Source organism: Lissotriton vulgaris, chromosome 5, assembly GCF_964263255.1.
Source record: "Lissotriton vulgaris chromosome 5, aLisVul1.2, whole genome shotgun sequence".
NCBI classification, from domain to species: domain Eukaryota; kingdom Metazoa; phylum Chordata; class Amphibia; order Caudata; family Salamandridae; genus Lissotriton; species Lissotriton vulgaris.
The window spans coordinates 587,658,058-587,683,033 of NC_141693.1; positions in this window are offsets into that span (position 1 = coordinate 587,658,058).

The following is a 24,976-nucleotide window of genomic DNA, read 5'->3' on the forward strand; positions in this document are numbered from 1 at the left end:
ATGAGCAGTAATGCAGAGAGGAGCAGCGTAACGATACCACAGTAGCGCTATGATGTCGGGAGGAAGGCTGGAGCGACCGCTTTCAATGGAGTCAAGCAAGTCACAGAGAATCCTCAGCTTGGCCGTTCCTAGTGATTCGTGGGTGGGAGGGGGAGCAGGGAGGCGTGGGCGTAGGGGGAGGGACGGGCTGCAGGCACAACAAAATGGTGTCCAAACAACAACAAGGAAGGACAGCACTACGCTATGGGCGCAATCAGGCAAACAGGGGGCAGTGCGGGAAGAGCGGGCTAGCAGTGGAATGAAGGAACAATAATAAAATAAAATCTTTAAATAGGCACACAAAGCGATGCGGAGCACTACGCCACCGATCGGGAGAGGAGAGGAGCAGCGCTATGCACACAGCCACAATCTAGACGAAATATGCAGAGCAAGCAGGGCGGAGAGCTACGTTAAACCTTGAAAGCTACAGCAATTCGAATGAGCAGTAATGCAGAGAGGAGCAGCGTAACGATACCACAGCAGCGCTATGATGTCGGGAGGAAGGCTGGAGCGACCGCTTTCAATGGAGTCAAGCAAGTCACAGAGAATCCTCAGCTTGGCCGTTCCTAGTGATTCGTGGGTGAGAGGGGGAGCAGGGAGGCGTGGGCGTAGGGGGAGGGATGGGCTGCAGGCACAACAAAATGGCGTCCAAACAACAACAAGGAAGGACAGCACTACGCTATGGGCGCAATCAGGCAAACAGGGGGCAGTGCGGGAAGAGCGGGCTAGCAGTGGAATGAAGGAACAATAATAAAATAAAATCTTTAAATAGGCACACAAAGCAATGCGGAGCACTACGCCACCGATCGGGAGAGGAGAGGAGCAGCGCTACGCACACAGCCACAATCTAGACGAAATATGCAGAGCAAGCAGGGCGGAGCGCTACGTTAAACCTTGAAAGCTACAGCAATTTGAATGAGCAGTAATGCAGAGAGGAGCAGCGTAACGATACCACAGCAGCGCTATGATGTCGGGAGGAAGGCTGGAGCGACCGCGTTCAATGGAATCAAGCAAGTGTTAGTTGTGTTGGGTGATGGTGCTACTGCCAGAACATTTGGGGTGCTGCTGTGGGTGGGGGGAGGGAGAGGGTATTATTCTCATTATTTGTATTGTTTTTTAATCCAATTGACAGGCACATACTCTGTTTGATGACAAACATGGTATTATACTTCCCGAAGGCCATTTTTTAACGTCAATAACGTAGTTCTTACTGTAACAACACCCTGAACCCCTATGTCTTAATTGTATCACCTGGAATGTCAGAGGTATTCGAGATCCTCGGAAATGCAGGCGAATCCTCTCCTACCTGGATAGACATCATGTGCACATAGCGGTCCTGCAGGAATCCCACCTAGACCCCTCTCGCTCTCCCACGTTTGCTTGTAAGTGGACCATGTCATGTGTTTTCTCCTCTTACTCCACATACTCCAGGGGGTGGCAATCCTGGTTAAGCGTAACTCACCCTTCATCCTGGAAGGCACTCATCAAGATCACATGGGGCGCAACTGTATACTCAGAGCACGCTTGGGACTCAATCAGTCACAATAGTGTGTAGACACGGCCCAAACACAGACGACCAGGATTTTTACACCACATTATGGGGTCGAATTTTGCAAGTTGGCTCTACTCATATTATTTGGGGGGTGATTTTAACTCTGCTTTTAATCTGGCAATGGGCAGATCTAACCCCCTGACCATTCATTACATCAAAACACCGACAACTATACAGGGAATACTCACAGCCCATGAGCTTATTGATGTTTGGCGCCACCTCCATCCCAGAGATAGGGAGGGTACCCATTACACCGCTCTCCATGCCTCCTGGGCCAGTCTGGACTACTGGGTGGTCTCCCGAGGAGCTGTTTCCTGGACTGAATGGGCCACCCACCTCACCAGGACCAATTCTGATCATGCACCAGTGCTCATAACTATTGCCCCACCAGATATGCGGTCCATTCCCCGACTGTGGTGGCTTGCCCCAGAGGCTCTGCTGGACACGTGTTCAGAACAGAGATTGTAGAGGAAATCACCTCCTTCCTCCAGACCAATATTGATTCCATTTCTTCGGTGGGGGTGATGTGGGAAGCTTTTAAGGTCACTATACTCATGTCTGCATGGCCAAAAGCTTTTAGGTTCAGCGGGATCTGCGCCGTACCCTTCATAAAGTAGAGAACAAACTCAAACAGGTAGAGGCTAAACTCTGGGGAGCTAACTTGGGCCAGAAACTCTCCACATTTAGAGATAAACTAACGAAATATACAGAAACGGCAGCATCTGAGGCATGCTTTCCCAGGAAATATTCCACTGCACGCAAATACGGTGAGGGCAAACGCCCAGACAGGGAGCTAGCGCAATTTATACGGAGCCCTATATTCACCAATTATGTCCTCGAGACTACAGACTCAGAGGGAATACAACACACAGACAGCCAGGACACTTTGCACAGCTTTACTGTGCCACATTATACAGCACTTGCAGAACCGAACCCCCTAACTTTACCCCCTTCCTGCAAGATATCACTCTGGGCTGGTTGGGTGACTCACAACGGGAGTTCCTTCAGCTCCCTTTGAAAATGATGAAATACACAAGGCAATAATGCAAATGCAGTCTGGAAAGGCCCCAGGCTCTGATGGCATTTCTGTAGATTTGTATTAAGCTTAAATATCTCAGCTACTTCCCATTCTTAAAATTGTCTTTAATGAAGTGCTGGAAATTGGCTGCCTGCTCCCTCCATGAGCTTAGCATTCATCTGTTCCATTCTCAAGCCTGGAAAAGCAGCAGACTGCTGCGACTCATATAGGGCCCGATGTAGGTAGCCCTTTACCGATCCGAATCGGCCGAAAATACCAATTTTCGGCCGTTTCCGATCGGTAAAGGGCTACCGAGATGTAGGGGCACATTTTCGTTAATTTTACCGAATCGGTATCATTACCGAATCGGTATATTTACCGATTCGGTAATATGTACCGAATCGGTAAAATAATTACCGATTCGATAATATTTACCGATTCGTTAAAATTACCGAAAAAGCAATGTAGGTAGAAAATGTACCTTTGGCACATGGCATACAGAATCGGTATTTTACCATGGAATACAAATCCATGGTAAAATACCGATTCATGTGTACATGCACATCTGTGCATGTACACATGTGCCATGTGACAGACAGACGTGCCCTTAGGGCATGTCTGTGTGCCACATTGCACACATGCCCGTTTTGGGGGTGCTAGAGGGTGTCAAAGTGACACCCCCTGCGCCCTTGTGAATTCTTTAATTACGGATTCGGTAAATACCGAATCAGTAATGCCTAATCATTCCTCTGGGCTTCAAAGCCCATAGGAATGAATGGGCATTACCAAATCGGTATTTACCGAATCGGTAATTAAAGAATTGTTAAGGATTCGGTAACGAATCCAGATGTTGGGACCTACATCCCATTTACCGATTTTGAAATACCGAATCGGTAAGATTCGGTATTTCTAAATCGGTAAATGGGATTTACCTACATCGGGCCCATAGACCCTTATCAATAATTAATACGGACACCAAAATCCTTGCAATAATTCTAGCTAATCGCCTCAGCCTAATCGCCTCAGCCTAATAATGGACAAGCTGGTGCTCCCTGAACAAGCTGGTTTCGTTCCTGGCCGGGTGACCTCACAATATCTCTGCACGCTTTTCTCCACTCTTCATACGATAGACCCAAAAATACCCCTAGCCGCTGTATTCCTCAATGCCACAAAAGCGTTTGACTCGGTGGAATGGGACTACCTCTTTGTGAATTTACAAAACATGAGCTTCCCACCGGATTTATATCTTAGGTTTGCCGCCTCTACACTGAGCTCGCAGCCAAAGTCCTTATTAATGGCCACTCCTCATCTACCATCCCAATATCTCGTGGGACCCGGCAGGGGTGCCCGCTATCGCCACTCCTGTTCACCTTGGCGATCGAACCCCTTGCAGCTAAAATCTGACAATATCATCAAGATGAGTCCCTCCGCTGCCCGTTCCGACATATCCTGATTTCCCTGTAAGTGAATTATATCACAATATATGTCAGAGAACCCCAGACGAACCTTAATCCGCTGCTCCGAGAATTTGTGAGGTTTGGGGGTCTATCTGGGATTCATATAAACTGATCCAAATCTCATCTCATCCCACTCACTTCCTCAGTCATGGAATTCGCCCTTGAACTTCCCAATTGAGTGGTGCCCTGATGAGAATAAATACCTCAGTATTTGGATATCTGCAAATCACGACAAATTGATGCACCTTAACTACGGCCGTACACTAGATGGGATAAGGGACAATGTTACATATTGGATCGCTCTCCCGCTATCCATTGCAGGCTGCATATCCTTAATTAAAATGGTTATCCTTCCTAAACTCTATTTACAAACGTACCCTATAACCCAGGTAGGGTTTTTTTTCGGTTCTCCTGACAGAACTCATTCGCCTCACTTGGGGTGATAAGCAGCCCAGAGTGCAGTGGGACACACTCACCCGCCCCAACCTCACAGGGGGGTTTGATATTCCCAATTTTGAACTCTATTATATCTGTACGCAGGCCCATTATGCGCCTTTCTGGTTCCAACCCCCACCCACCGGATAAATGCCGCAAATGGTGGCTGAATAAGGGCTAGCAGATCCCATTCGATTAGACAGCGCTAGCTTCGCTGCTGGTAATGGCCGTGCGGATACTCAAACCCCGATTACTACCACTGTTAAGGTGTGGCAACGTATTGTTACAAGAACCCGGGCCCCTACGCTGTACTTGCCCCTGCTTCCATTGTCATACCACCCAAAGATGCTGGTCCTGGTGGAGGGAGTATTTAAGAAAACTCTAGCTAAACATGGAATTAAAACTTGGGGAGGGCCTCTACTTCTATGGAAAATTCCAAATCTTGCAATAACTCTTTGCCACACTGCCCTCCCATGGACCTTTTTTATATATTCGTCTGAGGCAGGGATTCAAAAAACATACTCCTTCCTTCCGCTTTGAACCACCAGAAGTCACCACGCTTCGCCTTATACTGGCCCGGGATGCAGCACCTCATCTAGCTTCATCCCTCTATCACTCACTGTACACCACTCAGTGCACTTCAAAAACCACCTCCAAAGATATATGATCTGTAGAATTGAAGCTAACTATAACTGAGGAGCAGTGGACATATTGTTGTGGTAAAATGGAGCACAGCACATCCAGATCATCCAATATAAATACTTACACTGTACACAATATACACCAGTTAAACTCGATCGCTTTTAGCTGCGTGATAATGATAGGCACGATAGATGTGGGGCTACAGAAGCTGACTTATTTCACCAGGGAGTAGAGACTGCTGCGGAGCAAATACAGGTATTGACCGGTGAAATTGCGGCCCTAAGAGCTGAGATCGCCGGCGATAGGAGCCTCACCAATGCCAAGGATGCCCTCTCGAATCTGGATGCGACATTGGAGGATTTTGAGGTTACGACACAGAACAAGAAACTTGGAAAATTGGCCTGTGACCTACGTACTTTTGACAAGAAGAATGTATATCCATATTTACATATTGACTACTATAAACAGGATACACAAGGCCGTTTCACCAATCGGAATAGGGGTGGATTCAGAGGACGACAGAATTATACTAAATTCTTGGACTCTTCCTACAGTTCGGGGAGTGACCAAGTTTTGCGGGGCCCCAGTGCGGCCCCAGTGCGGTCTATCAGGAGTTTTGGTACCCCCCTCAACAGCCTTTTTTAGGCCGAGGCCAAGGCCAATGGAGACCACCGAGAGGCCGCAGCAACAATTGGTCACGGGGTCCACCACGAGGCCAGATGTCCAACAACATGGATCGGGAGAGGCCGGGCCCAGAAGCAAGTAACCTTCCGGGCAGAGAATCATGGTGAGATCTCCACCAGATGAAAGGTATACCGGTGGTAACCAGGCAATTGAACATCCCGACTAACTCAGTGGTTAATATCTCAACCTTAGCACTGAAGGAAGATGAAATCAAAGTGCTGAGTAAGGGTCTATTTTATGTTCGAACCACTATACCCAATAAATTTGCATTTAAAACAGAACTATATCGTTTTTTTTGCAAAATTAGACTGCGCTACTATTTTAGAAATTCCACTACGCAGCAACGCACATCAGTAACGGGCCTGAAAACACCGTCCACCTTCTTTCTACCCACCTTTGCCATGACCAGTAAAAATCTTAGCCTATGAAAGTGTAGTATCTCGAGATGTGGGGAAATTACTGGATAGACACAAATACACTAAATTCAATCTCAGTAAAGCTGATAGATCTGCCCTGAATACCTTGAAAGACAAGAAGGAAGTGGTTATAAAACCAGCGGAGAAGGGTGGGGCCATAGTAGTGCAAGATCTATCGAAGTATAAGGAAGAGATCTACAGGCAATTGAATGATGGGGTTAGTTACATAAAGCTTTCCAGGCATTCATCTAAGGAACTAGCCCTTGAAATTCTTGAAGTGACACAAAGAGGAAGGGATGAGGGTTTCATCACAGAACAAGAATTCAATTTCCTTAACCAGAGTCACCCACGCCTACCAACAATTTATACACTTCCCAAAGTGCAAAAAAATATGATGAGCCTTCCTGGGAGACCGATAGTCTCCGGATGTGGTTCAATGCTTGAGCCACTTTGGAAATACGTTGGCCACTTCCTGGAACCTATTGCAGAGAATACACACACTTACTTACGTGATACCATGCAGACAATTAATCTAGTGGATAAGCGACACTTTGATCCCACTAAACAACTTTTGGTCACGTGCGATACAGTGTCACTGTATACTAGTGTACCACAATTGGATGCATTGGAGGTTATTGAAAGAGTACTTGATTAAAGGACGGCCCCTGTACCCATTCCTATGGATTTTATCATAGATTTACTCAAACTAGCTATGATGAAGCATTTCTTTATTTTTCAAAATGAATTCTTTTTACAGACCAAAGGAGTTGCCATGGGGGCAACTTTTGCTCCAGATTTGGCCATAAGATATATGGATGATTTTGAAAAAAAATAAATTTTTGACAACATCAACCCTTACGGAGGCAGTGTGGACCTTTGGGTCCGCTATATTGATGACGTCCTGATAATCTGGACAGGGAATACTGAGGACCTGACCAACTTCCACATGTGATTGAACGCATATGGAAGTTTGCCTACTGGAACGTGGCTACCCAGGGAGGTTGATAAAGAGTGCACGTAAGTGGGCGCGGTATAATCCCCGTGAGAGTCTCCTACAGCCTAAACAACATGGTGATCTTTGACCAAACGGATGATATGTTTGAGACCTTCTCCACACAGTAATGCCATCAAAAAAATCATAAACAGATACTGGGGATTGATATCTGATGACATCCAGCAAAACAATCCCCCTCTTCACTCATTCAGGAGAGCAAAAAACATCAGGGATATGGTAGTCCATTCATTTCTAGATGTAGAAAAACACCAACAGTACTGTCCCTATGAAATCTTCCACCGATATTGGGGCACCACCGATGCGGATCATGCAAAGCTTGTAACACTACAATTCAAACCAAGGAATTCACACACAACGAACGGACAGTGGCCCTCATATCATATACGAACTGTAACAGTTCAGTTCAAATGTGATTTATGTGATAAATTGCCCATGTGTCTGTTATATGTGGGGCAGACAGAACATCATCTCAGTAATTAATTTTCTTTGGTGACCAATCTTGATATATTACAGTGAGTAGAAGTTTGATTGACCCTGTTATTATTATTTTTTGCATTTGTGCAGTATGGTGATACTTTGAGATACTAGTAGTGTCCTTGTCTTTTTAGATTATTATGTGCTTCTTCAGATTTGGAGCCTCCAGGCCCAAACTTTCTGATGTCCTACCCATGGTAAATGCCTTCGGGCCACCCGTTTATTATTGTTCTTTGTGATTAATGCAGTTCGTTCGAGTAGTTGATCTATTATCCTTCATTTTCTTTAGAGTCATTTCCCACGCCGCACCCCTTCACGTCCTGATGAAGACCCCGCTGTAACTGTTGCCTACTATTAAATTGGGGTCAAAACGTCGACTTTGTTTCTACCTAATCAACGGCTTGCGCTAACTATGAACCAGTTAATTGTGTTAGCGTCTTTAGCACGTTGTATCACAGAAATGCTATGAACAGTTTGTGTCTTCTTGTGTAGCTGGCTCACAGTTGAAGCCAGGGTGAATTATGCACTTTTTCATAAATTGTTTTAGTTTTTTATTATACTAAAGATTGTACAAAGTTTTGTTACTATTTATCCTCACAGTGCACTACCCTCCTTTTCCTTTCACCTCTTGGGGCACACCTCTATATGATGATGATGAAATGCCTCTGCTGTTTTGCATTTTTCATTTTCACACTGTGAGTAAAAACAAGTGTGATCAGAATTTGAAAGTATTTTTGTGTGTGTTTCTTGATATATTTTGCTTGATAGTCTTATGTACTGGGACCCCCTTGTATATGTATCGACTTACAGCACCTGGCATGGGACTGCACTGCTATACAGGGGTATAGGCTCCAGGTCTTAGAAGCCCTGTAACAAATGACATTGCTACACCTCCTACATACTCCCCTTTTTGCTCTCCTTGGATATACCGCAACCATAGCAGTGACATATAGCAAATTCATTTCATTTAGCCTCCTTCTCGCTAAAAGGAGTATTGCATGTTGATGGGGCCAGGGCCAGGCACCTTAGTTTAAGGAATTGAGATATGGTATCACGGCAGCACCAAATGAGTGCGTTTACTGAACTACTCCCACTCTCCTCCCACACAAGACAATTGGGGACCTCTCACAACATATCTGCTCACACACCCTGTTGTTGACTTTGGTGACACACACCCTGACACTGTGCCAACCACCTGAGACCCCCAGCCCAAGCCACTTGACAGGTCCCTATTCGACCTCCAAACACCACACACCCTACTCTTCTGTACTCATCTCATGAGTGAATGATGCTACTATGTGTAATATTTGATTTCTCTCATTCTGTTGCCTTTAATGCTCCAATGTATGGATCATCTGCTCAGCTTGTTTTACTGGCCTTCAGAGTAACTATGTTGGTTTACTGTACCTGCTTTATCTGTGCACCTGCAATGATACCTTGGTAGTCTTTTTGTTTGCCTGCTTTGTATTTTGAAATAGTATAAATAAAATAATAAAAAATGGAAAAATAAATATTATATGGAATGTTTCAAATGAAATAATTTCAAAGAACTCAGTATATCTCTTACTTTTGTATTTGTATCACAAACACATATGCAATTTAGGGTTTGTAACAGAAAACATTCTCATAAACATTTAAAACAGATATTCAAATTCTCGGAAATCAAACGTAACTAGTTTTCAATGTATAACAACCCATCTCCTCCAATTCCAACAACGGAGTCTGTCCTACACATAGGGTTCCTCAGTTCTTCAAGGATGACTCAGGTAGAGTTATGTTTTCCTGTTTCATTTTGCAAACTTTGGAACTCTGGTGTATTTTCACTTTTGATGCAGGTGTATCATATAAGAGACTCCACATTGTTTAGACCATATTTAACATAGAGGTTACATTTCTCCTTGCACACACTCTATATTAAACATGAGGAGTGATTTAGCTCTTACAGAAAGCTGCTACACCGAAGAGTCCCATGGCTATGGCCATTTACATATGTGTTTTTATCACAGTTGATGCATTTTTATTAATGACTTAATTCAAATTGTTTTTACCCTGTCATCAAAGAAACTATGCAAAAAGAAGAACTGATGGACAGAATGCAGAACAATGTCACACATTCACCCCAGTAGAGAGACCTGGCCTAAATCCATCATTTTTTTACTCACCATACCATTCCAGTTTGGACACAGCCATATGCAAATAAGTCTAGACCCTGTGCCCAATGGGAACAATCGAGCCCGAAGTGCCAGCCAAGGTCCTCTCTGGACTGGAAACAAGCATCCTAGGACCGGTTTCGGGCTTTCAGCCCTCATCAGCCAGAATAGCTTGACTCCAGTGGCATTGAGAGCACGGTACCCACAGCTGGGCATACCCATGGCACCCGGGATGACAAATGCAAACAGAGCAATTGATGGACAGAATGCAGAACAATGTCATACATTCACCCAGTACAGAGATCTGGGCCTAAATCCATTGTTCTTTTGCTCACCATGCCATTCCAGTTTGGACCCAGCCATATGCAAATCAGTCTTCACCCTGCACCCAATGGGAACAGTCCAGCCTGAACTGCCAGGTCAGGTCCTTCCTGGACAGGAAACAAGTATCCTAGGACCGGTTTCGGGCTTTCCACCCTCATCAGCTAGGAGAGCTTCATTCAAGTGGCACCTAAATCCATTGTTTTTTTGCTCACCTTGTCTTTCCAGTTTGGACCCAGCCATATGTAAATCAGTATTGACCCTTCGACCAATGGATAAAGCCCACGCTGAACTGACAGGCCAGGTCCTCCCTGGACTGTAAACAAGCATCCTAGGACGGGTTTCAAGAAAGAAAGCCAATTGTAATAAGGTTCTTTACTTTCTAAAAACAGCCCATCAATCTAGATCATTAGTGACCTATTTGGATGCCGTTCTGATCGGATGTAGACATTCCCTGGTAGGTTTTGGCAATTTGTTTTCAATCTTCACAGGACATACATATAGATTGCCATTTGAAATCTGTTAGTGAGACACTTTAAAGTAAAATGTAAGTAAATACAAATGATAATCTTCCTCAATCTATTAGAATATGTAAATGAATGTTTATTGGTAATTTACAAATTGTTCTTATTTTGTGGCAAGATAAACATCACATAATATTAGTGATTGATTTGTTGACTGGTAAGATTTTTTTTTCATTGAATTTTTGCAAAACAAGTGAAACATATGTCTTCTCATTATAAGCATATTCCTCAATGTTACAGAAGATTCAAAATTGGAGAAGAATACAAAACAACCAAAAAAGGTACTGGTACTGACATTTCTACATATCATCATTCTACAGTGTTCAAATTGTTGGTACAACGGTGCATCAAAAAATATGCGATAAGCTAGGGTGTGCTTAAACTGTATATTATATCCCACATTGTATACTCAAAGCAATGGCAGAGACTTAACCAAGGTATCATGTACTGTGACCATCCCTTCTTACCCTCTTTCAGTAATTTTGGCTAACCTCACATATCTCATCTATGCAGCACTATATGGAAGCCTCACCTCCCACAGCATTTGCAGTACAACACTTATGGTTATCAATTGGCTTCCGGCCTAGTGCTTCGTGTGGTTGAGCTCTCTCTGGTGCGTGATCATTGTAAAAATGGTTCCCATATATTTTTTGGTCTGGAGGCTGGCGACATCAGCTCCCAGTAAACACCTAGTTGGGTATGCCCATTGGTAACATCAGATAGCCACTCGGCAAGAGCGGGTACCTTCCTCCTGCCCCATCCTTGAGCAATCTGCCGCCGAGCGTACAACAGCAGAAGGGCATGTAACTTGCGTCTCTGGGGCATGGTGTCCTTCGCCAGGCCAAGAAGACCTAAGAGTTGGGAGGCAGCATCTGTCCTCTCAACTATCTGGTTCACTACAGAGAAGATATCTCGCCAATACTTCGAAAGCTTAGGGCAGTCCCATGCCATGTGTAAGAAGGATGCAGGTTCAAACGAAACCACATCTCCAACATCTTGCATCCTCCCTCAACCGCATTCTATGAAGACTAACTGGGGTTCTATAGTATTGATTAGAGAAATGTAAAGTGTATTAGGCGTAATTAATACTTTGGGGACAGTTCTAGCATTTGCCTACAGCAATAGTCCCATTGTTCTTCCAGCATTGGGGGGTCCAACTCACTGTTCCACAACTGCAAGTATCTGTGCTGCGTGATTGGGGCTTGACATTGCATAGTAGCGTATAGGCGAGTTACCAATTTACGTGGGGAAGACGTAGCTAATATGTTTTCTAGTGCCTGGAGTGTCGGGTGTGCTTCTGGGAAACCCTCCCATAGTGCACGGCTGGCCGCTTTCAGTTTATAGTAAGTAAACTTTTCTGCAAATGGCAATTCCTGATCAACCTTCCCCGTAGGTTGGGGTTGAAAGGTGCCTTCAGGGTATAAATCAGCAAATGTCAGCAGTTGTGTGCCTCCTCTTTCTATCATTCCTCCTCCCTGCTCCAAACATGGCAAAAATGGGTTGCCTCGTAAAGGCATGGACGGCGCATAAAGTATTGGGAGATTAGCACGTTTCTGAAGTTCCCGCCATGCCCACCTTAGCATGTCAGCAGTGTCGACATCTTGCCGTGGGCGCAGCGCTTTTTTATAGATTGCTACATTTAGGTGGGTCCGCGCAACTGCATTGGTCTTGACCACAACATGTGGCTGGTATGGTGTCAGGTAAACCCAGAAGTGAAGAAACTGGGCTTGCGCACATAGTGCGTAAAGTCGCCTATCTGGAGCTCCAAAGCCACCCTGACTTAGTGGAAGATTCAGGAGATCCCAGGACACTCTCACCTGTCCGCCCGCGCATACCAAGGATAACAATTGGGAGCGGAGACACTTAAAAAAGTGTTGCATGAGGGGAATGGGTATGTTTGTAAATAAATACAGACATTTCGGCAGAATAACCATTTTTGTCAATGCCACTTTTCCTGCAATGGATAATGGCAACTTGGACCAAATTGCAACTTTAGATTCCAGCCAATTTACAGCCCATCCAAAATTCATGTTCCAGAGTTTTTGTACACTACGGCTGAGCCAGACGCCCAGATATTCTGACTTCATCTGCTGCCCATCGCAGCGGATATTCCGACACCACCTCAGGGATCCCATCTGTTAACGGGAATATGACAGACTTCCTCCAGTTTATGGTAATACCGGATAAGCTGCCAAATTTAATAAATTCCAGAGTACTGGGTCTGAGTTCATTTTGGGATTTAGGATGTATAGAGTGACATCGTCAGCATACAGGGATATTAAGAGGCTCCTAGTGCTTAGACCTATCCTTCTAGCTGTGTGGTGTTGACGTATTCTGGCTGCGAGCGGTTCCATGGCGATGGCAAATAATAACGGTGAAAGGGGGCAACCCTGTCTCGTGCCCCGGGTGACTTCAAAACTTTCAGATATCAAGCCATTCACACGAACACGAGCTCGCGGTTTCTTATAGAGCAACTGAATGCGACTGATGAAGAGGGGACTGAAGCCAATACACACTAAAATTCTGAAGAGGTATGGCCATTCAAGTGAATTCAACGCTTTTGTTGCGTCTAGAAAGACGGCGACTGCCTAAACACTGGGGTGAAGATAGTGCAGGATTGAAAAAAGTGTTCGAAGATTATGTGATGTGGTACGTCCCGGAATGAACCCTGATTGGTCTGGGAGGGCCATCATCGGGAGAAGCAGCTGCAGACGGTTTGCCAGCAATTTAGCGTAGATTTTAACATCCATGTTAAATAAGGAGAGGGGACGATAGGAGTCCAGTTCCCTCTCTTCTTTATCAGGTTATAACAATGCCATTATTAGAGCTTCGCGCATGGAATCTGGAAGGGTCCCAGACTCCAAAGCCTCAGTATATACTGCCAATAGCTTCGGAGCTAGTTCATCACCATATGTTTTGTAAAAAGCTGTTGTAAGGCCATCTGGCCCAGGAGCCCTGTTTAGTGGTAAGCTTTTTATTACTTGCTTAATGTCTTCAACTGAGATAGGGAGATCCATATATCGCCTATGTGTGTCGTTGAGCCAAACCAGTCCCACGGAGTCCAGAAAGTCCTGCAAACCCTCTGATGTGTCGAATGAGTTGCTGTATACAAGGAAGAATAAAATGCAGCAAACTCCCATAAAACTTCCTCCTGGCCCGTAACAGTAGTGCCGTCAGGTCTTGTTATCGTATGCATGAATGCAGTGGTGTTATATTATATATACTGCAAGTGTTCGGCCTGGCCTATCTCCCTTTCCATAGCGTCTTGCCTCAGCATGTTTCCCCAGAAACCTAATCTCCCTTTGAGCCTCTTCTGCAAATTCAAACAGTTTACTTTTCAGCTCCGCTGCTAGTTTTGGGCAAGCCCCAGAGCAAAATCATTGTTCCAGGACTCTGATCTGACATTCTAGCTGTGTTATAGAGCCTCTGATTGCTTTCAAGACTCTTGCTTGTCTGGCTATGCATTTCCCTCTTATTACCACCTTGAAAGCATCCCATAATATAGTCTGAGAAGTGACCGAACCAGAGTTCAGCTCAAAGTACTCGACTATATCATTTCTAATCTCTTCTTTGAATGCTTCATCAAGTAAGGCATGAGGGGGTAGTCTCCAGCTAAAGGCATGTGCTGGTGAATCTGGGAATGACAATTTAAGTAAGCAAGGGGCATGATCTGATAAGGAACGCGCAAGGTGTGTCACCTCTAGCGTCCAGGAGGCTACATCCGATGACACCAACCAATATTCTAACATCGACCAGGCAACATGTTGACTCGAGATACATGTTCCCTCTCGCAACTGGGGATGTTTATCTCTCCAAATGTCAACCAGGGCACCTTCAGATATAAGGTCACGCAGCGCCAAACTGGCGTGTGGATGCAAGGGACGTGGCGAGCCTCGCATATCCAGGGTATCATTAAGCACTGCATTGAAATCCCTCCCCATATTATTGTATTACACTGTGTGGAAGCTCTCCGCGCTCAGACATCCCGAAAACAAATCCGGGGAATCAACATTTGGACCATACAAGGCTGCTTGTATCACTGGTTTACCTCCCAATTGACCCTGTACAACAACATATCCCCCTTCTGGGTCTGTGGATACTCTGGTTTCCCTCCAGTCCAACCCTCTTCGGATAAGTATGGCTACCCCCCGTGCATAGTTGGAGTAAATTGCTGAGCACACCTTCGCCCACCTAGCATGCCTCAGTTTTAGTGATGGTGTGTTTCTTGTAAAAAGCATATGTCTATATTCTGCCTCCTCAAATAAGCATGAACAAGCCTGGCTTTCCTGTCATCGTTGAGTCCTCTGATATTCCATGTAAAGATGTTAAATGTTACCTTGCGCCCCTCAAGAATAGGTTTGAGTTAAAAGCATAAAAGTACTACACCCAAGCAAATGACATCTCCTAATGCAGCCTAATATAATGCAGGGAGCATGCAGACCAGTACGTACCAACCAAACAACATTCCCCTCCCCACCCCCACCCACAAGAACCCCCCAATCAGGTTGTGTCAAAGCCCCCCTGTTCCCACTTCGAAAACAAACTGTAGCAAACATAGGGATACTTCCTGTGGGAGCATGGTTCCGCCGGCGTACACCCCTGTGGGTACAGGGTGGCTAGGGAGTTACTTAAGCGTGCCCGAGGAGGTGCCCCCAAACAGTAAAGGGGCATAAAACTTCATACCTAGGCAGACTGGACAATGGGTGGCACTGCCCCAGAATACAAGCATTATACCAAATGTGCGGACAAGAGAATACCACAAAAGGGTCAAATGACAGGTAATGAGCATAGGTGAATGATAAATGACACAATTCGCAAATTAGCAAGCTTTTGGATGGAAATTGTAAATACGGTGCTTCAGTCGTTATCACTAAGGTTATCACTGCCCCTCGCTCCATTGGTGCCTGCTGTCACTGAGCTCGACTTGGTCCTGCATACATGTTTGGCAAATTTAAGGGCCGACTTAGCATCTGCAAAGAAATGGGCCGATCCATCATGAGAGACCTTAAGTTTTGCTGGGTACAGAAGAGAGTAGGGGATTTCCGCCTGCCGTAAAAAGCGCTTAGCTGGAAGAAACTCTCTCCGTGCAGCCTGACCGCTGAAAGTAAAGTCAGGGTAGAAGGAAATGTTATTGCCTTTATGGGTGATCTGCCCCTTCTCTCTTGCTAGGCGCAGTATCAGGTCTCTATCTTGATAGTTTAATAATTTGGCCAGAATGGGCCTCGGCATGCCTCCTTCCGGTGGTTTTGGGCCAAGCGCTCTGTGCGCCCACTCGACCACGAACACCTGAGACAGGTGTGGATCGAAGAGCTTGTGTAGCAGGTCCGCAATATAAGTCTCCATTTTAGGGATAGCCGTAGTCTCAGGAATTCCAGTGACGCATAGGTTATTCCTTCTCGAACGCGCCTCCAAATCATCATTCTTCGCCCTTATGACAGATAGTAATTTATCCATATGTAAAAGTTGTTCTTTCGTTTCAGCTCTGAACTCATGAAACTCAGTTTGCCTATTTTCTAAGCTGTCCAACCTCGTTTCATGTGTGGACACCTGGGTTTTAACAGAATCTAGTTGGGAGGTCAATGTATCTAGCTTGGCAGCGATGTTTTTCAAACTAGATCTCATCTCCAACATTAGGGATCTAAGGTCTTCTCCTTTATCACCTGCTGCCTCATCTTGGCCTGTAATGTCAGAAATCTCTTGTTCCTGCTCAGCTTGCCTGGTGCTTCGTTTATTGTCAAATGTTATCTTAGGCTGTCTGGCATTTGTTTTTCCCATCTTTTCCCCGGTTCGCAAGGCCTTCAAATTTATTATGGATTATTTGCAGATGGTAGTGCAAACGTCTTATGTTTCCCTCCTGGGCCTCTGTACAATCGACAGACGGAATTAATCAATATGCAGCCGCATCCACCCGCACTTCTTTAGGAGGTCTTTTAGGGGTGGCGTCGTAACCCTCAAGTATCTAGGTTGTTCTGCACCTTCACACCTCCGCACAGGTCGATAGCGCAGCTATTAGTCTTGCACCCCGCTTGTCTGAGCCTTCGAGCCTCGCAGAGGATCAGGACGTGTGGGGGTACAGCGGTAACAACATCAGCATTGCGTATATATCCAACAGGCAATAGCTGTACGCGGGCATGGTTGAAACAAAATGGAGGCGCGCCTCCTTGGCTGTTTAACAGACAAAATGGCGGGTGGCAGCGTTATATTTACATAACCCCCTCCGCAGCCTCGGGTACCTCGGGTCGGCACCTACAATGTGCACCGTGCTTCTTCCAAGCTGCGCAGAAGTGGAGCAACAGGGCGCCAAGTCCTCTTGTGTTTTTCCTGCGCCTCCCCTCTAAGCGCGGAGTGTGCTGTCTCGTGCTTCTCTGCACTAGGCCATAGGTTTAGCTCCCTGCAGCAGTCAAGCGTGATCTGGTATTTTAGCATTAAATGTCCTTTAATCAATTTACACACCCTAATAGGGACTCATAAGACTGGTAAATACAGGGCTGGTCCCTGTATGGTCCTGATGAAAAGCCTGGGGAGCTTGAAACATGTTGACCGCACACTGATTTAGCCCTCATTAAAGGTTAAATTTCAGTGTCACACCCCTTTTTAATATACCAACCTAGGAGCTAAATAAAATTTGTTAAGGCCCACTAGCACGGTATTTTTAATCACTCACATCCACTCTATCACTATCTCACTCACACCACACATAGTCTTTCTCAACAAAAGTGCTCCTGCATAGTTCGCTAGTCGTAGCACGCCCCTTTTCGTAGAGAACTGGGATGGCCCCAATGATGAAGCATGTCACCGTGGGGAAACCCCGGTGAGTGAGGGGACACTAGAAATACATTTTTCTTTCTCATTGGTTTGTACTGACAAAATCTGATCAGTTACCATCACACAAGCTAGGTCTCTGAATCCAGTACATTGGGTTCCTACCGTTTTTGCTAGATTACTTGGAGGCCGACCTAGCCTTGTTTATCCTCCTTCTCCCTCCTCCTCTTTTTGCCTTCATATTGTCGTATGAGCATTTATGGCGTACCTTAGTGGTGACAATGTATTATTGAGGAAGGTTGATTTAGGACCTGCAAAAGGTTTATTTTGATTGGTTGAAAAGGCAGTTTAAAACTTTAAAACTGCACAAAGGCTGCCCTGGCAGACATGAGACATGTTTACTTTAGTGGGTGGCACAATCAGTGCTGAAGGCTAAGTAGAAGCATACATTTACCAGTTCTGGGTATATGGTATACCACTTTACTAGGGACTTACAAGTAAATTAAATGTACAAATCAGGTAGATGCTAATGGTGCCATGTTTTTAGCATAGATGACAATTGTGCTAAGCTTTTTAGGGAGAGAGCACAAACACTTTATCCCTGGTTAGCAGGGGGAGAGTCCTAATGTGGACAAAAATGTTAATGCGGACAAAAATGTTTCAAGCAGCAGAAGGCGTACATCTGGGGATAACCCTGCAAAGAGCCAGATCTAACACAACCTATATGAGGAATTATTAAGGACAAAATATATTTCCATATCTGTGAATAAATATACAGACGTACTCTGGTTGCAAGTGATAGAGCGCGGGTTCACCTGCTCACCTGGGCCCATATATTTATGTATATATTAAACAGGTAAACCTTCACACAATCAATTAGGGTTTTAACCATTTGGATTTTAAACCATTTATCTTACCAATCCAAGTCACTGATACCTATAGTCCTAAAGGATCAAGGGAGTTAAAAAGAGAATAGGTAGAAATATTAACATTTAGTATTTCATAAATAACCACAAATTCGGAAAAGTTTGAATTCTTTATAGAAGTAAATCTTTGAAAAAGTTATAAAAACATGAACTCAAATTAACTTCTTATTCTGCTTAGACTAATGCAGATTTAAACATAAACATTGTAAATGATTTGGAGAGAAAATGTTGTTAAGTATTTAAACAGAAGGTGGGTAAAGAAAAAGGAAAACTGTACAATGTCAAACCCACACTTTATATTTACCTAGAATGGTGTGGTGACCAACCAAGGCCACGGCTGAGTCAAAGAATAAGAATCCCAAAGTACAAGTGCCTGCAGGAAAGAACAGGTGCAAGCCAGAATCAGGACAGGTTATGGACCAAATTGGATCAGGACAGGACCACCACAGGCTAAAACCAGCACCAGAGCTAAAGTTCAAACGCCAGAACTGTACACCCTCTCTGCAGCTAACAGCCGAACCCTGATTGGGTCATCGATCTCCTCTCCGGAACCCCGATTGGGTTACCAAATCTTCTGACCGAGTGCTCCGCCAGCAACTCTGCTCCCGATCACCTATTGAGTGCGTTGGGTCAGTGAAGGTCAGCTATTCGTTTGAGGCAGATTCATGTTTTGTATTATTCTTATTCTTTCAGAAGTAACTCTTCTGACACCTCTCTCTATCTGGTGTGGTACAATACTGAAATTTCTCAGGTGATACTGTGTGTCCTCCTTTACCTAAATGATTCAACGGAGCAATGGTATCAGTAACACAGTCTTTTCGATTCTTAGATGCTACCAACAGATCATCTATATATTGCACCAGGACTGATTGTAAGGGCAATATCAGAGATTCAAGAAATTTTTTCCAGATCTGATTAAAGATCAATGGACTTTCTGTGTACCCCTGAGGGACGCTATTCCAAACGTAGATATGGTCGTCAAATTTGAATGAAAAAAGATACTTACTATCTGGGTGAAATGGTATGGAGAAAAATGCATGGCACAGGTCAATTAAAGTGAACCAGCCTGCTGCCCATGGTTGTGTTACAGAGTCACAGCAGGATTTGATACAACTGGACTACATGGGACGACAATGTTATTAATTTTGCGAAGGTCCTGCAGTATGACCCTGTATTTTCGCTTGGTTTCTTGATACCATTTATGGGTGAATTACATGGACTGCTCATTATCTCCTGCAAAATTCCTGCTTCCACCAGACTTTTTATTTCTAGTGCAACTCCTGCTTTTATTTCTGGGCTCTTTTTGAACTGTTGAATATTTGGATAAACTGCACCTTCTTTCACTGTCACTTTTACTGGGTCTACATTTGCCATTAATCCAACATCTTTTCCTGTGAAATCCTACATTTTAGGATCTACTGTATGTTGTAGTTCTTTTGGCAAGTCTTCTATGGTAAATGTTTCTTTTTCAGTTTCCTGTTTTGCTAACATAATTGTATAAATTCCATCTTCATCTGGGGTTTGAATTTCAACACCATTTGGTGTACAAAAAATGGTACAGTTCATTTTGCACAACAAATCCCTGCCTAATAGATTTACTGGCCTGGAGTCACATACAACACATTTTTCCATTTATTTAAAATTGCCTATTTTGACTTCCATTTGGTTCTGTAACTGGGGTACTAATTTATTAGAAACACCCACTACTTGGATCACTTCCTCTGAGAGGGGTAGGTTGGAAACGTCTGCTATTCTCACAGTAGAATGGGTAGCGCCAGTATCCAACAGAAGGGTAACATCATTTCCTTCAACCTTTCCCTCAAAGTATGGACCTGACTGATCTACCTGCAAGGATGCACCAAGTACGCAGTCATCGTCCTCCCCCCTCAGGCACCGTCAGAAACTATCTTCATCAAAATATGAGTCACAAAAGAAATTGGGGTGTCACTGTGTCCCTTTTACCACTTTCTTCCCAACGTGTGGTATCTACACTGTATGCTAGTTGACTCCCAGTTTTTGGCATAGGCGACAATGGTAACTGATCTGGTATTACCTGTGGTTACTACTTTTTCGATACCTCATTCTGCGTCTGTGAATTCAAATTATTATTATTATTTAACACAACCTTACACTTGTTCTTCCAATGCCCCAACTTGCCGCACCCATGACACGGAAATTTCCTTGGGTCTGAATATTTTTCAATTGAAGTTCTTGTTGCTCCGCTAATTTTACCTGTGCCCACATTACTTTTTCTTCTAAATTCTTTTGTTTATTTATCCAATTCATCTTCACAATATTTTGCATATTTCAGTATTTCAGCTACAGGTTTGGCCTGCCAGCACATTTTATGATCTTTAAAACCATTGGGAAATTTCTGGTTTTAGCCCATCTCAAACCGATAGATAAATTGTGTCATATCTTTGGTTTCAATATTTTCAAAACCGCTATACTGTTTAAAAACTTGTTAGAGTCGTTCATAATATGCATGTACAGATTCAGCTTTATTCTGAGTAGTGCTGTCTATTCTAGTCCAGTCTGTCTCTTTTGGAGGTACTTTCCCTTTCAAGTGCTTGATTATATTTCCTCATCACCTCATCGGATGGTGCTCCTGTTTTTGGGTCTCTAGGATATTCATCATAATGCCAATTTACTGCAATTTTGCATTCTGTCCATAAATCAACAGGAACAACAATATTAATTAACCCATCTAGATCTTTCAATAACACCTTTGAAACTTTTACAAATCTTTCAACCTGCCTGTACCATTCTACAGGTTTCTCACTGAGTTTTGGGAATTCATTTGTAAATTACAATATACCTTGTTGAGACCATGGAACATGCACATGCACATAACCTTCACCTGGTACTTCTCTCATTGGACACAATCTTTCCACTTTTTCTGTTTCTTTCAACATATATACTCATACAGTGTTTTTCCCTTGAGCTTCTTCCTTTTTCTTCAACCATCAAGCTTTCCATCTGTCTATATCACCCTATTTTTGCAACAATGATAATAGTTCCGACACATTCATATTTTCTAAATCTTTGTCAGAAAATTCAGCTCAATATGGTTTCTGTAATACCTTTGATTGACCAATGTCAATCCCCATCTCACTTGCCAAACTCGTTAATCTTTCATGAAATGTTTTTGTATTTCGAGTGATACTTCGACATATAAATAATAATTCATCTTCATTTAATGCATTCAATCGATCTAATCCCACATTCCCAGCAATCATTTCTTCTAATTCAACTCTTAATTTAAAAATATCCAATGTCTTTATCTGTGATTTTGGTTTCTCTATTTCTCTGGATCATCTTTCAATTTCTTCTGGGGTAACTACAGTTGCACTTCTCGTACCTGAAGAGGTTTCTATTTGCACTTCTCTAGTATTTACAGGTGTAGTTTTCCTAGCTGAGCTACTTACTGGTTCTCTTATAGGTAAATCCATCAAAGAAATGACTGACCCACATTCACTTGCTTGGTCATCCCCTATTAATGTTTCTTTCCTTGGCTGTATTACAGGTGTAATTAAAACAGGAGGTCTGGGACAGGTCTGTTTTTCTCTATATAAATAAACAACTGGACCTATAGTCACTGGAATTGTTAATGCTTCAGGACTGATATTTAACTGTGTAATTTTTTGAATTAACTCATTCCTTTGCTTAATTATTGCTTCTCATTTATTTTCCTGCAGCACTTTTTCTAATGATGCCTCATGTAACACTTGTGGAACTAAAGGTGGCTTTAAGAACGGAGCACTAGGATTTGTCTGATTTTGCTCTTCATTATAAGGTGATACAGAATAGGGGTTCCCAGTGGCAATATCAAAAGTACACAAACAAACTGCTTTATATCATACAAAAAAATCAATCACAAACTAATAATTAAACACACTGTTGTTTATTCACAATGTGCTTATTCATATTTCCTTATAGCAAATTCGTAACAAAATTGTTGTAGTGCCCCAGGAGAGGGAGGGTAAGGGACAGTGATAGTGTAGGGAAGGAATGTGCAAGGTAGGTTATTCGTGACAGAAATATCAATTTACGATTATTATACAATCAATATAGCTGGCTTCAGAGCCCTGAGCCAGTACAATGGATGAGCTTTTAATGCTATTAATGCTCAATATTTAAAAAAGAAACCATAATAGCTATGCTACTAATCAATGAGTAAAAATGGAGGTTGGATGGTAGTGGCTGTCGATGTTCCTACCCCAAATATACTGGTAGGTATACATCAAACCTTAAGGTGGGGTCTTCATCAGGACAAAAGAGGCCTGGGAAGCACTGGTTTCTCTGAAAATATATAATAGAAAGGCGTGTATAATATTTACAGTGAGAATAAATTCGAATTTAAAAACAGGTGCACAAGGGCGCCTGGCACAAACCAATAAAAGAAGATTTTGTATTATTCACCATGGAAAGTTGGGCTGGTCAGCTCACAACTTGAAAAGGAGAAATGGGGAGCGTCAATGGATCCAGTAATATTTATTAGGATCGGTATTTATCCAGTGTGTTCTCATAAGTAGAACCACTTCCAAAGTGATGTCGAATTAATCAACAAATTTCTGTTAAAAGAGAATGGACATAGACAGGCATATCAGTACTAAGTCCCTTAGTATTCCATACAACCAATGTATAAACCTGGAATCGAATTGCAGAATTAATTCATTGCTGGGTGATTTCCTGACTGTCTCAATTGCAAACAGCATGCAAATTGGTAGCTCCCTTTCTGACAAAGTTTTATCCAAACAAATGAAACATATATCGAGACCACTGATACTCAGGGCAGCCTCTCAATAGTGTGGCAGTAAAGATCCCTCTCATTCAACAAAGGACTTGGGAAAAACAGGTATGACCAAAACAAATCACATCAAAAAACGACTCCAAAAACGATTGGGGTACATACCACAATAATCTAGTAGGCACAGAAATGTCTCAGCTAAGTTGAGTAACACACCAAAATGTAAGGGACTATGCTTTCATGTTCAAACCTTCGAATTTCTAAAAGGATAACCGGATGGCTATTACATAAATACAAAAGACTTGAAATTCATGTTAGACAATAGTTACAGGTTTTTTTCATACCTAATGGTGTAGATTGCCACCTTCTTCCGAAACTCGCAGAAGTTGCATTGTGAAAAAAACACCTCACTTACTTCTGAAAAGAACCCGTGAAGATATTACCCCACCATCGATACGTTACCGCAGCGCTCCGATGTAGCGTCAAACTAACAAGTTGAAGCTCTCACCTTTAGTAAAGTACAAGTGGCGCATAAGACAACAACCTTTCGTCCCCGAACCCTGTTTGCACACAAACAGCCGACCTTCAAACATTTCATTGGTGGAAAAAAACGTACGCGATGACGTCGGGGCCATAAAGAGAGAGGTCAGACTCCCGAGTCACCCGGAAAGCCTGGAAAGCGTTCCGTTGTCATGGCAGTTAACGCAGATTTATCTGCGTCGATAAGTAGAGCACCTAACAGAGTTCAATCTTTGATGGCCAAGGATTAAAGGATTAATGTTCCGTTTGAGAGATTCCATCATTATTGTAATAGTTTGGCCTGACAGCGTAAAACCCGGATTATCTTAATTAGTGTATTCACAGAGAATTGATCCTCACAGAATTATACCGGTTGTTTACTAATGCCCCTGTTGTGTCACACAAAGGTCACAAATACCTATGGGTTATTTGGTATAATCACCTCAGTGAATTGGTCATTACATTATAGGAAAGCATATTCAAAGAACTTTAACTTTTCAAAAAAGAACTTTAACTTTTTTAAAAAAACATTACCCTAGTCACGCACCTCCTTCGCAGAGGGGTGTAGGTGGCTACATCAATCCAATATGCCAGAACGTCATGCACCTCCTACGCAGAGGGGTGTAAATGAGTAAAGCAGATCAGATCACATCCTTGGAAATACCAAACATAGTTGACCCTTTGTAACGGCCAGATTCTAGGACCAGATAGGATCAGATCCTCAGAGCACCACCAACCCAGCCGAAATGCAACCACCTCCCTCCTCAGGACCCATCTGTCCAGGCACCTGGGTACCTACCTGAGGATGGGGAACTCGCAATATACAAGCTCATATCATCAGAAACACCACTAAATCTATAGGGATTACTAGGAATACTCACTGATTACTAAAGACGTCCATGCCCTATACCACACTCATACATCATAGTCTCACGACCACATGGGTCCAGACTAATCTACCCTGGGGCAGTTCTGATTATTTACCATTACACACTGGTTACACCCAGTGCTCGCTCAAGATAGGCACTGTATCCCCCCAGTGCTCTCACTATTTCATCCAGGTCCCAAGCCACAATCCTGTGGGTATACACACTGACCACAATCAGTGCTCTCACTAATGCCACTCTCTCTCTGGCAGCAATCTCACTACACACCATGTCCCTCTGGTGCTCTCACAAGCCACAATCTTGTGGGTATACACACTGACCACAATCAGTGCTCTCACTAACGCCACCTTCCCTAGCAGGGATCTCACTACACACCGTATCCCCCTGGTGCTCTCATTAACGCTG